Source organism: Fukomys damarensis, unplaced genomic scaffold (genome assembly GCF_012274545.1).
Source record: "Fukomys damarensis isolate Sample0158 unplaced genomic scaffold, DMR_v1.0_HiC HiC_scaffold_24, whole genome shotgun sequence".
Lineage (NCBI taxonomy): Eukaryota > Metazoa > Chordata > Mammalia > Rodentia > Bathyergidae > Fukomys > Fukomys damarensis.
Window position 1 is genome coordinate 53688371 of NW_022900936.1, and position 13057 is coordinate 53701427.

A 13057-nucleotide genomic window follows, 5' to 3' on the forward strand; every position below is an offset into this window, starting at 1 on the left:
TCATTCACTCAGGATGATACAATCCACCGCCTGCGTTAAACCTCGATTTCTCTGATCCCAAAGCTGCAGGGCTGTGCTCTCCATCTGATCTGTGAACACTGAACGGGAGGACATGCTTTGAAAATTTCCCACTGGATTGGGTGGTAGAGGCTCCCGTTTCTCTGTCCCCCTCTCAATTTTCCCTTTCTCTTGCGTAGTCCAGTCAAGCTACTAGGGAACTTCATTTGTTTTCTGGGAATACTGTTACATTGGTTGTTCAGGAAGAGAAAAAAAAAAAATCCCTGTTTGCTAATTCTTTGGAGTACCCCAACCATGGCCAAGGTCCAGCTACTGCTGTGATGTTTCTAAACTCCAGGTGCAACAGAAAGAATGTAACTGACTCTGATTTGAGCAGATTCCTGTGCACCACTGTTTTTCACCATTCTGGCTTCAACTTTGATAGCATAGTTTCAAATACCTGAAACTCTGCAAGCTTGTCAATATCCTCAGTTATCAGGATCATCCTCTGCTACAACCTCCTCTTTAGTTTAGCTAACATTGTCACCTCTAGGTCCCAAAACACCTACTTTATCCTTCTACTTATTCATTTGCTACCATGTATTTATTTAGTTAGTTAGTTCCAGGGATCAAACTCCGGACCTTGGACTTGCAAGGGAGGCGGCAGAACTACTGAGCCAAATCCCTGGCCTGTGCTACCCCAATTTTTTATGGAGAACTAAGGTTCTGCTTACCATAGTCTTCTCTGAACACACAAAGATGTCATTCATGTCTCTCCTTCAAATGACAATATATTAAGAGATAATATCTTCTCATAGTTTTAGCAATAGTGATACTATTATTTGAAATATATTAGTATGATGTTGTTGAATGAGCTCAGACCCACATAAAATGAAATTCCTTACTACAGTTAGTACACTGAACTGTTCACCAGCAAATCACTTACATGCTCTGAACCATTCTGTATTCACTGGTAAACTGAAGGTAATGGAATTCATAACTTCAAAGAGTATTTTCCATTCCTTAAATTATCCTGACCTACAAGAAATATACTTTTTGTAAACACAAATCATAGCACATTTTGTCATTCTTAAAATTAATTGTCAAAATGAACATGGTGGCACATGACTGTAACCCTCAGCAGAGAAACAAGGACTGTTGTGAGTTTGAAGCCAACCTCACGGGGGTACATAGTGAGAACCTGCCTCAAAAAGAAAAGAAGAACCACAGCATGAGACCTCCAGCCAAAGGGTAATTTTATATATGTGGCACTACACTTAGAAATGCTCAGACACCGAGTAGTCCAGACAAGGCCACTAAAAATCAAAGGTCAGATATTAACAACTTACAAGGTAAAACTATAGACAGGTACATTCTTCATCAATGGAATCCTATTAAAGGCTAAAAAAATTAGGTGCAAGTTTCTTTGTCATTTAGTGCCTTGTAATTAGATAAAGATAACTAACTGAAAAGGCTATTCTCTACTGGGATGGACATTTAAATGTGTTTCAGAGATAACTGTGTCATGATGATTGTCATGTTGAGGTGCTTTGCAGCCCCTAATCTCGAGTTTTCTCTGTAAAACTTGATAATCGTTATCTGGAGAAGGAGTAAAAGCCTGTGGTCCAAGGACTGCTTGCAAGAGGCTGTCAGCTCCTATAGTCCTATCACTGGAGTCAACAGGGAGCCTCGTAAGTGGGGATTAGCGCAAGACCTGCACCTCATTGATGAGGCCATGGTGCCTCTACATCTGGTTGTGCCCAGTCTCTACACTTTGCTAACAAAGATTCCAGCCTCCATCGGCTGCTTTTCTGTCTCAGCTCATAAAGACGCTTTCTTTTGTGTTCCCTTGGTGCTTGAGTCAGAAGCTCTTCACTTCTGAAAATTCACTAACCAAGACAATTAATCTGGTCAGATCTCCCCCAGGGGTTTCAAGATAATCCCTATCTTTTCACCTTGCCCTAGCATGAGACCTGCTAAAATGAAACAAAGTGGAAGGATGTCACTCTCTTACATTATGCAAATGATTTGATGCTCTGTGGGGACTACAGAGACCCGAGTATGGGAGGGAACTGAGTCCCTCCTTAACTTTCTAGCTTCCTGACTATAAAATGTCCCAGGAGAAGGCCCAAATTTGCCCATCCTGGGTCACCTATTTAGGGCTGCTCATTCTCAGGGCAAAAGGGCACGAAGCTCTGAGAGAATTTGATCCATTCTGGACTTCCCTTTGCTGAAACATATCAGACAGCTGATAGCCTTGCTGGAACTGACTGGGTCTTAGAGAATTTGGATTCCAGGATATGCTTAAAAGGCTCTTCACCAGCTTTTAAAAAAGACCTGGGCCTTAGACATTCTAATAGTAGTACAGGAAGAACTTGTTCATTTTTAAGAGCTGAATGTTGTGCGTACATTACTGATCCTTCTGCTAACATTTCAATGGCTCTTAAAAGTGTTAGATGACAGGTTAATGCCATGTCAGATTCTGAAGCTCCCTGGACTATTTCCTTATCCTCTTTGTAGGAGGCCAGCATTTGTTCTTGCTGGTGGAAATAATTGTTCATCATATTAATAATAGTCTTTCTGGGCTGAGAATTTAGTTCAGTGGGGCCAAGCCTACCTTGCAAGCATAAGGTCCTAAGTTTGATCCCTGGTACTAAAAAAAAGTCTTGCTGATCTTATTGTTTGGCCTATGCATACTTAACTGGTTCTTTGGTTTTGTCTCCCCCAGACTTAAAGCCACACACCTATCCGAGATAAAAACACTTTATATCAACTGAGAGCCTCTAGATAGACCCTCTAGAGAGTATCTCTGACCACAACTCTGACTACATCTGGCCGGAAGTACCCAGAGTGGTCATTGCCCCTTGTCCCCTCACAGGGTTAAGAGACACTTTTTCAATGCAAAAGTATTATAATAGTCTGGATATCTAGATAAAAGCATAAAATGAACTGCTCCCACAATACCACTGATGTAACCTATCTTCTTTTGCTGAATGTTCAAAAACTGAGGTTTGGGAAACCAAACCCCCCAAAAAGCAAAAAAAAACAAAACAAAAAAAACCAACTAGTCTAGGAGAAAAGTCAATATTTTGGCCCTGGCCCTCCAAGGTCAGCAAGGACCCAGGACATGAGGGAATCTTTCTATAGGATCCTACGATTTTGGTGAATTGCCTAACCTCTTGAGCAAAGAGATTGTTGGTACCCCACGGGACAGGAATCAACAGTGTGCATCACTGAAGGGAAAAATGTTCCCGTCCTCCAAGGAGTGCCATGTGGTCTAGCACAGACTGTGAGACAAGCTGAAAGAGCTAAGAGGTCCTGATCATGGCCCCAAAAAGAATGCCTAAGGAGACTTGACTGACCTTGATATAGCACGAGGTAACTTATTATCGACAAAGATCTCACTTTAGCTCGGTCTTGAACATCCCACAACAGACAGGAGGACACAGCCAGAGACACGTATGAGTAATTCTGAGATAGGCTAGACATAGGGGGGTTCCCAATCACTAACCCTTGCTGACAGTTTTAAGGACCAGCTGGTTACAATTGCTATTCCATCCCTTCAAAAACAGTGTGGGATAAGGCTCCCTTTCCAATCTGCCTTCCATTCTATTGCTCAAGTTTTGGCCACACATACTTTAATCTCTCTGTAAAACTTGTTTATTCTCCCTAGAATCTGCCAGAGTAGGTGGTCATACAGAGGAAATTCACTGCAAAGGCGCCAGACTTCTTCCACCAAGGCCCATCAGACAAACCCCCCTGCTGGACACTACTGCAGCCGCACTCAGCTCAGAGAAGCCAGGCTGATCATCGCCCTTTTCCCAACAGCAGTGGGATGATTGTCTCAGAAAGATGCTGAAAGAAGAGGGGGCCCCATAGGTGGGGAAAAGACAGGATACAGGCTTTATTGAGCTTTGTTAAAAGTTAATGGAATGAATGTTATCATTATGTATATCTAAAATGTACTAATACATGTTTTGCTTCAAAAATAAAAGTTAATGGAGAGACTTTCTCAGGGCCGCCAGAGGTGGCTTCTGCCTCCTCAGATTAGGCTTAAGCAATAGAAAGAGAATAGCAAAGAAACTAAACTCAGGAAGGTCCGAGTTAGTGTGATTATAACATAAACAATTTTACTTAATCCTTAAGCCTAAACTACATGTCTTTAAGCCCCCCACCAATATTCCTAGACTCCACCAAACAAGAGGGAAGGTCATATGACCGAAGGAAATCCAAGGGGAGGGCCAAAGACAGCCTGGGAGCCAATCAGATTCCAGAAGCCTACCTAGGAAGAAAAACAACCCAAAAAGGAGCTACAGCCAAGAAATCCATGAGTGTTTCCCTTTCGAATACACCCTACTCCCTACTTCTCCAGAGTAGATCTCTCTCTCCCTCTCTTTCCACTTTCCCCACCTTCAAATAAATCATCTGCTTTTATAAAAAAACAAAACAAAAAACAAAAAGTTCATTGTCATTTGATTTTGAAATAAATCCCCTTTATCATCTTATTTTATAACCACTTCCCAAATATCTCATATTAAGAATAACTTTATTCACCATAAGATTTCATCTCAGTTTCTCTGTGCAATCAACTCCCCCACATCTTGCCAAGAGATCAAACAACAGATAAGTGCTTTGAAGAGTAGATAAAATGAAAATTAAAAGAATAATTTTAACTAACTTTGTAAAAGGGATCATGTCAAAGAATCAAACATATGAAAGTTTACCTAGTTAGAAAACTCCTTGAAATGGAAGTTTGTGATTCTTAACTATTTTAATATGCTTGTGACGAGGTATTTTTTGTGTGACCACATCTTTAAAGTCTAAGATACACTATTATGAAAAAAAATTAAATCAAAAAATGTTTTGTTCACATGCAGCTTTATGAAAATTACAAGTGGTAAGATTGTGTTGTATTCAATGAGAAAGTCAAACTATATTTTTAAACAAAAGAACACTCATCCATGATTAATTTTACAATTCATTTTATAACTTACTTTCTGGAGTGTACATTTCTCTGTCTCTCTCTCATTTTTTCTGTCTCTGTGTCTGTGTATGTGTGTCTGTCTGTATTTCTCTGTCTCTGTCTGTCTGTATCTCTCTCCCTATTCCTCTCTCTCCCTCCCTCCCTCCCTCCCTCCTCAAAGTCTAGCTCCCATTTTCTCAGAATCTTGGGCTTCTCCTTGCCCCCATTAATTCAGTGTGTAGAGAGCTAACTGCAATGCAAAAGACTGTGCATAAGCCTTTGTGCATGGTTTGGTTTAGCATTCTGGAATTCAGTTTCGCAAATACTGACAAGCAAAAAGCTCAAGCTGATGTGAGATGCAAATTTGCAGCCTGTTTTTGCAGCTTGATGGGTAATAAAGTCAAGGAACCATAGGTTATGAAGTGAATTTAGAGGTCATCTATATCCTTGCAACTAATAGTGAGGCTGGGGACCAGCCTCATTAGCTTGTTTGAAATGTAAGATATCAGGCCTCATCTTAGAAGCAGTTGTATGAAACTATATTTCACCAAGATCTCCCAAATGATTTGCTTATCTGTAATATGCTACTTTTAACCAAGTGACATCCCAGTTTATACAATAGCATCGTCTGTACCCAGTCACAAAACTCAGAGCCTTACAAGACAGTTCACTGCAAATCCTTCTTCCTCCACGGACCCTAACCACTACTTAAGATTCATTTGGAAACACTGCTTTAATGATAACTTTTTTCTTTCTCAAATGAATTATTCAATGTCCAAATTTATTAGCTCAGGATTTGTAACCAAATGCAATCTAAATTTTTCCATCCTTTTTTGTACAATCCTCTCTCTGTGGAACCTCTATTCCAACAACATTGATCTGCCTGTGTTGCATAATAACCTTACCAGTTAATTGTGTCCACAACATGCTCCACAACTGTCTTCCTCCCTGGAAGTCTCTTTTCCTTATTTTTCTGCTCCTGTTCTACTCCCCCTTAAAATGCCCAACTCAAGTGATTTGACAATCAACATAACACATTTACACTGTTTTAATTGGTTTTATTATTATTTAGGATCGATGAGGTCAACAGATCAAGAGTTGAGTGTCACTGGAACAATATTTTGTAAGTAATAATTCCCAAGATGGAATGTTGTGTCATGCAATGGGGTGCATACGAGGAAGTACAGTGTGAGTAAGGAAGCAAAAACAGGGGGCAAGAACCTTCAATTTGATTTCTGTAGGAAGCATCAAGAGAAGCAAAGTGAATAGGTTTATAACTAGGCAGTTTACTTAAATCCTGAAGGCTGTGGGGTTCAGGAGACATTCTACCTGTCTGCTATCTGACTAGGGTAACACAGCTCCAAAACAAGCGAACAGTGGCCTGGAGTATGAGGAGGTAAGTGGATCAGTTCTGGATTAGGCGCTTTGCATTTGAATGGGATGCTCAGGCCAAGTTATAGTGTTCAGTCTCTCCAGGAACTGGCTAGTTCTAAGAGGGACAGTCTCTCTGCAGTCAGCCAAAACTCCAGACATCAAAGACTCTGAATACAAAAAGTAAAAGAAAGAACTGATATGCTCCTTTAAGAAACCTAGGAGTTCTTTTGTCTTAGTCTGTGGCAGGTACATTCGTCTTTGTGTTGTCCGTGGGAGACTAAGAAAGGGAACTTTGATGATTCAGTCATTCTGCAGGGGAACTTCCAGCTTATACTCTGTGATTGCAAGGCGCAAGGCCGTCATGGGTAAAGAGGAAGGTTCATTCAAGAAACCAAAGCCACCAAAAGAAAGCCCTCTAAGCACCTTTCTCTGTCCCTTTGTCTCTGTCTCCTCCACCCTCTCTCTCTCCTATGGTAAAGCTAGAGATATTTGCTGAGATTGTATTTCTGTGCTTTAGTTCATCAACCAACATGTTCACTGGTGACAAAACTGGTAGGCTTTTGCTGGATAGACACATGGGTAGCTCTATGATCAACAAGCAGGGCATCTCCTCTGGGGTGCTAACTACTTTGCCAAACTCCTGGCTTTTCTGGAGGAAAAGCCAAAATACCTCAGAAGCCTGATGTATGTTCTTACAGAAATCTTAACAAGGACTTGCTGATGTGAGGTGGAGCGTGTACGTGTGCACACATCCACAGGCACACACACATACACATGCACAAGCACGCACACTCACAGCTACCATACGTGCTTCAAACATCACATGAAAGAACACTCTGACCTAGATCCCTGCACTTGAACCAAATACAGTTGTCTGTCCCTTCCCGTCAGTCCAATTGGAAGCTCCACGTTGTTACAGGAGTCTCCTCTAATGGCTGTGTGACCATTAATAACAGTGGGACTGAAGATCTGAAGTCAGAGGAACACATTTTGTCTCTATATTTAAGTCCTGAGGTCTCTCCCAGAGCAAACACTGAGGGGCTCTGTGAGCCAGCCAGTTGGTGGGACCCTAATACAATGAGCAGGGGAAATGTTCCCAGGTTCTTGTTCAGCTGATGTTCAAAAACAGAATTTTAGACAAGGAAAAGAGGATGGTCATGGATTATTCAAAACAGCAAATTATCCAGAACCTGTTTTCATAATGCAAAATTTCTGTTCAAAGCTGAAGCCTTATTTCTGGTGATCTTTGCCCATTTGCACACACTAGTGAGTTGCCAGACAGCTCCCTGAGACCTCTGTGTCTTTGGAAAGATACCTTCAAAGCGGCAAATAGAGAAAGTATTGCCTACTGAAACGCAAAACACCCCTGTGTCCTGTCTCTTTTAGACATTATCTCATTCTCTGTTCAGAATGTCTGTGAAAAGTGTAGATAAATGACAAATCAGTGCTGTGTTTTTCAAGAAACTGAGGCTACAGAGAAAACTGTGTAATTAAGGACCATACCACAGAGAGAAGTGAGGTCAATGGATATGACCCTGCTGCTGCTTGTAGTGGAAATTTTCTTCCCATTCCCCTAAAAGCGGGGAGGCAGGGGAAGTAATAAGTGCACAGTTAAACTTAAGCATGTTTGTAACACTGGTGTTGCCATTCTTCTTGTTTTCTCAGTAACAATATTATTTTTCCCATTAAGTTTATTGGTACATTTAAAGCAAACAGTACAGTTACATTTATCATTGGGATCTTGTACCTTTACATGATAGGTCTTGGTTCTTGTTTTTCCCCCACACCCCTGCCCTCCCTTCACCCCCTTCACTCTTAGTAACTATATTATTTCTTTTATTTTTTGATTAATACATGTTTGGAGTCCATGCGCTTTACAATCATTTTGGGGAGTGGGTACTTGTACATAGCACAGCTTGGGACCTCCCTTCCTCCCTCCTCATCCTTCCATCCCTCCCCCATCACTCCCTCCTCCTCTAAATCCTCTTTCCACAGTTTTGTGCTTGCAGATATTATTAATCTTAACTCACATTTATGATGTGTAAGGTTTACATTCATTGAGGTTATTAGGTTCCTGCACATGGCACATCTTTATTCGATTTATTTCTCCTTCCCCTCCCTTTCTCTCCTTTCCCTTGATTTCTTGGATCCATTTGTTTTAAAACAATACTGAGATTCCATCCTACACCAGAAATCATCAAGAAATAAGTCCTGACCTGGCTGCTGTGAAAAGAGAAACTCTTGCATTGCTGGTAGGAATGTAAACTAGCACAATTGTTATGAAAATAAGTATGGAGATTCCTCAAAGAAGTAACATTAGAAATTTCTATGACCCAACTATCTCCCTTGTGGGTATCTTCCCCGAAGAGTTTAATATATCTAACTGCAGCAATACATGCACACCAATGTTTATAGCACCACAATTTGTAACAGCTAAATCCTGGAGGCAGCCTATATACCCACCAACAGGCAATTGGATAAAGAAAAGATGGTATCTTTTTTTTTTTCATAATGGAATACTATTTGGCTATAAAGACTGACAAATCTGAGACAATTATAGAAAAATTGGAAGTAGCTATAAAATATAATAAGTGAAATGAATCAGACACACAAGCTTAAATACTGTATAATATCTCTCACTTGAGTAAGGCAAAGTGCAAAAAAAACAGCACAATACAGGATGGATAGAAGGAGACAAGAGGATAGATCTTGTCTTGTTTTAATCTAGTGTGGATAAAATAAGAGCAGTTAGTGGAATTAATGTTGAAGCTACTTTTTTCTCCTCAGCTACAAGAAGACACTACTTTTTTCCTTTTTTATCTGATGCTTGAGAAAAAGGTGCAGAGCAATCAGCTCAAAGGAGTAAGGGAACCAGTAGCCACGTGAGAGCTTTTTATTGTTTTTCTGGCATCCTAGAGTATTTCCTGCCACATGTAACCTTTACCTAGCAATGGTGAGCTAGAAAACTGCTAGCTGAAAGGGGCATAGGGATTTATATTTCAAAGAAAGAGAAAATATAAATGAAAAATAATCATCTTCCCATTTCCAAGAAATTTGTATTAAGTTTTACATCCACATCAGGTCTAGAAGAAAATCTGTTTACATCAAAGAGAAAGCAGCTGGATGTGGTGGCACATGCCTGTAATCCCAGCACTCGGGAGGCTGAGGCAAGAGGATCACTGTGAGTTTGAGACTAGCCTGGGATACATAGTGAGTTCCAGGTCAGTGTCAACTACACGGTGAGACCCTGTCTCAAAAACAAAAACAAAAACAAAAAAACAAAGAAGAGAAAGCCAACATTTATATTGTTGGCTTATTCTAAACCAAAGTGAGATAAAATTAAGTAGAAATAAAATGTATTTTCACACGTGGTAAGGCATTCATTTAACTCTAAGCTGTATTCATCTTTAAGATCCATTCATCTCGGGGTGCAGGCAAAGAACTAGAGGTCCAAGCCACCCCAGGGTCTATTCACAGACAAGCTTGTGGACTTCTGCTCTTGGAGGAGGAGGCTCCTGGTCCTAAGGATGGACTGATTCCAAGTGCTCCTATTAATGTAAGAAGATGGAATCCCCTTCACCGCAGGGTCAGGCACTAAAGCCAGAGGGAGCACCAGGCCACGAAGGCTGGAGACAGAGCCACCACCTGATAGGGAAATGACACATTATCATGGGAGGCACTAACTTTTCTGTGTTTGGGGGCGAGCTCACCATGAGGAAAAAATTCAAGGTTTTAGTGTACAGATCAAATGGAGATGATTCCTACCTTAGAGTTGCATAGTTCATATTGTGCATTGTCACATTTCTAAGGGGCCCATTTTGTTTTTTCTTGAGGGCAGAGATGCACAAACTCCGTAAAACTGGATAATTAAACATGCAGGCTTTATGAATCATTTATGTCTCTGGAGCATTTTCTGGAGCATGTTGTTGCTTTTATATTTAAGTAATATAAACCCATTTCAAACCAGTCCAAAGAAAAAAGTGGGGCCGGGGATTTAGCTCAGTGGTGCCACCACCTGCTTTGCAAGCACAAGGACCCAAGTTTGATCTCTGGTACAAAAAAAAAAAAAAAAAGTCCATTGGCCAGCTTTGTACTCTAAGGCATTGGGCCTTATGGTGGTATTTGAAAACTAGATTGTGATGGGGTTGGAGGGACATAGTCTGCCCTCTTCCCCTTCGCCTCCTCCCAACACTACAGTGATGGTTATTGGATATGGTCCAGTTCTTTCACCAGTCCTCAGTATTTGAATCTGAGACCTGGAGCTGCAATCAAAGAATGGATACATGGAAAATTCTTTCCAAGGGTCAGGGCGCTCTGTCTTCTAGACTTGGGAGATGGAGGACACTTCCTCATCTGAGGCAACTGGGTGCACAGGCACCATGCAGTAGCTCTTGAACAGTGAGTTAACCGGCCTCCAGGGCTATTGGGGAAAAGAGCGGGGCTGGCCCTGTGGAATCAGGGCTGTCTGGGTGTGCAGCACAGACAGGAGGCTGAGGCTCCTTGAGGGTGCCATGACCATGGCCACGTAACATGGGAAAGAGCCATGACTGAACAGAAGGCTAGGAATTGAAGTACAAAAAGAATGTCATTACATTACAGGACCCATGGCCTGTGCTCACAATCACCTGTGAGATAGCACCTGAAGACACTCAGGAAAAAGTAAAGTTTCCTATTGTTAGCGTTACAGTAGGAAAATCCAGAGACTTAAAGATACTCAGATGAACATAGTTCCCAGGGTTCTCTCATTTTGGTCCTGTTGTTGTTTGCCTCTCACATAAACCAAAATAACAGTTTTCAAAGAAGAGAAGAGTGCTGTGTAATCAGAAAACAGATGTGCCATTGAGGGCAAGTGGGTCTTGCCCTCAAGGGTCTTGGTCAAAGCAGTCACAGCCCAGACTACTAGGAGTCTGGATTGCCAGGAGATTGCAGAGTACAGACACTTCTGTAAGAATGAGAACCTGGACCACAGCTCCTGTATTAACATTTTATTGAGCAGCAAAGAGGAGAGGAGAGAAAGCAAACATGATGCACTGTTAATACCACATGGCTGTTATTGTGGTCACATAGACCTCTTTAGCAGCTGCACAAAAACCTCTGTGCTTTGGAAGAGTCTATGAAGGGGGGGGGATAGGGCCTGGGAAGGAAGGAACAGGAGACTACCTGTCTCTCTTTGGCCACTTGTACACTGTAGAAGGACTCCCTCCTTTGTATCTATGTGACCTGCCCCAGGTTGGGGAAAGCCAGAGCCTGGACCCCGCCACTTAGTGCTCGATGCCAGGAGCCCTGGGGGCGCTGAATATCATAGGTCACAGAAGATTCAGATGGAGGCTGAGTTTTCTATGGCCCCACTGTAGTGGATGTGACAGAGGCAAACCAGAGTGCAGCCCCCACCTGGAAAAGGCTGGGAAAGATGGCAAGACTAGGAGGTGTGGGCCTGATCAAGGACTCCTCAATGAGCTTGTGACTGAGCCCAGAGGTGGAAGCGGCCCAGTGAACTTGGGGAGGCACAAAACTTGAAGCCCAAATGGACAAACGCAGAGTTAAAAAGGCTCCCAAGAAGAGGCGATGCTTGAATTACAGCTGGAAGGAAAGAAGGGATTTCCAGGTATGTGGGAGGTGATTGGATGACAGTGGGGAAGGGGAGACAAGTGATTTTCAGGCTAAGAGAAAAATATTTGCAAAAGCTAGGGAGTGGACAGAGGACCATCAGTATAGTGAACAAGAAATGCTGCCTAGTTGGGGAGTTATGGAACATTCATGGGAGGTCTGTTCATTCTGGACTATCGTCTTACCTTCACCAATCACTAACCGGAAGTTCAACCAAAGTGGCCTGCCGGGAAAGGTCTGTTGCATGCAAATACTAGCAAGGAGAGATGATTAAACCTCATCAGCCATGGCTCCTCAATCTTTTTATCTTCTTCACTTTGCAAGTTTGAATATCAGGGTGCATGTGTGTGAATTAATATTATAGAAATTAATTCCCACGTTTTCTTAAGTGAGGCCTCACCAATTCTTATTCCATACATACCACTCTCGTATGTGCCATCTGTGAAATCAACATGACAACTTGTTAGTTAAATATTGATTCTCTGAGCATTCAAAACACTGACTGTTTAGACGAGCAGACGATTGCTCTTTTCTTGCCTCTGAGCAATGATAACACACATTCAGTTATTATTTCCTATAAGAAAAAACATGTGACAACCTTTATTACTCACAACTTTGCATGTAACCACTTGAGTTTGTGTGACTGGCATTTTAACGATCCCCAAGTCATTTTCGAGGCCATTTTTGCACTGCTGGATTTCAACATGCAGGAGAGCGGAGTGAGGAGAAGCCACACTGCAAACTTGCATTCCCACTCCGTTTCTAGCTCCCAACCTCTAGGCCCATGAGTGCAACAATTCTTTGATCCCTCTCAAAGTTTTGCAATACAGAGGCCCCACCATCGTTTGCTGTCCTTCCCTGAATTTGAATCTTTTTAATTCATCTTTTTCGGGCTTAGAGATCATGGTCCTTGATTTAATGCTTTCTTGCACTTATTAACAATTCCTTCCTGCTACGCACCTTCTCAGTGGTCTTCTCTGGAAAAAACAATCCTCAATTCTAATGAATCCAGCACTCTGCTTACTCCTGTCTGCACTTACGCCGTGATTGGGAACACACACACACACACACACACACACACAAAATGCTGACCGATCTCATTTTAATTATGACTAG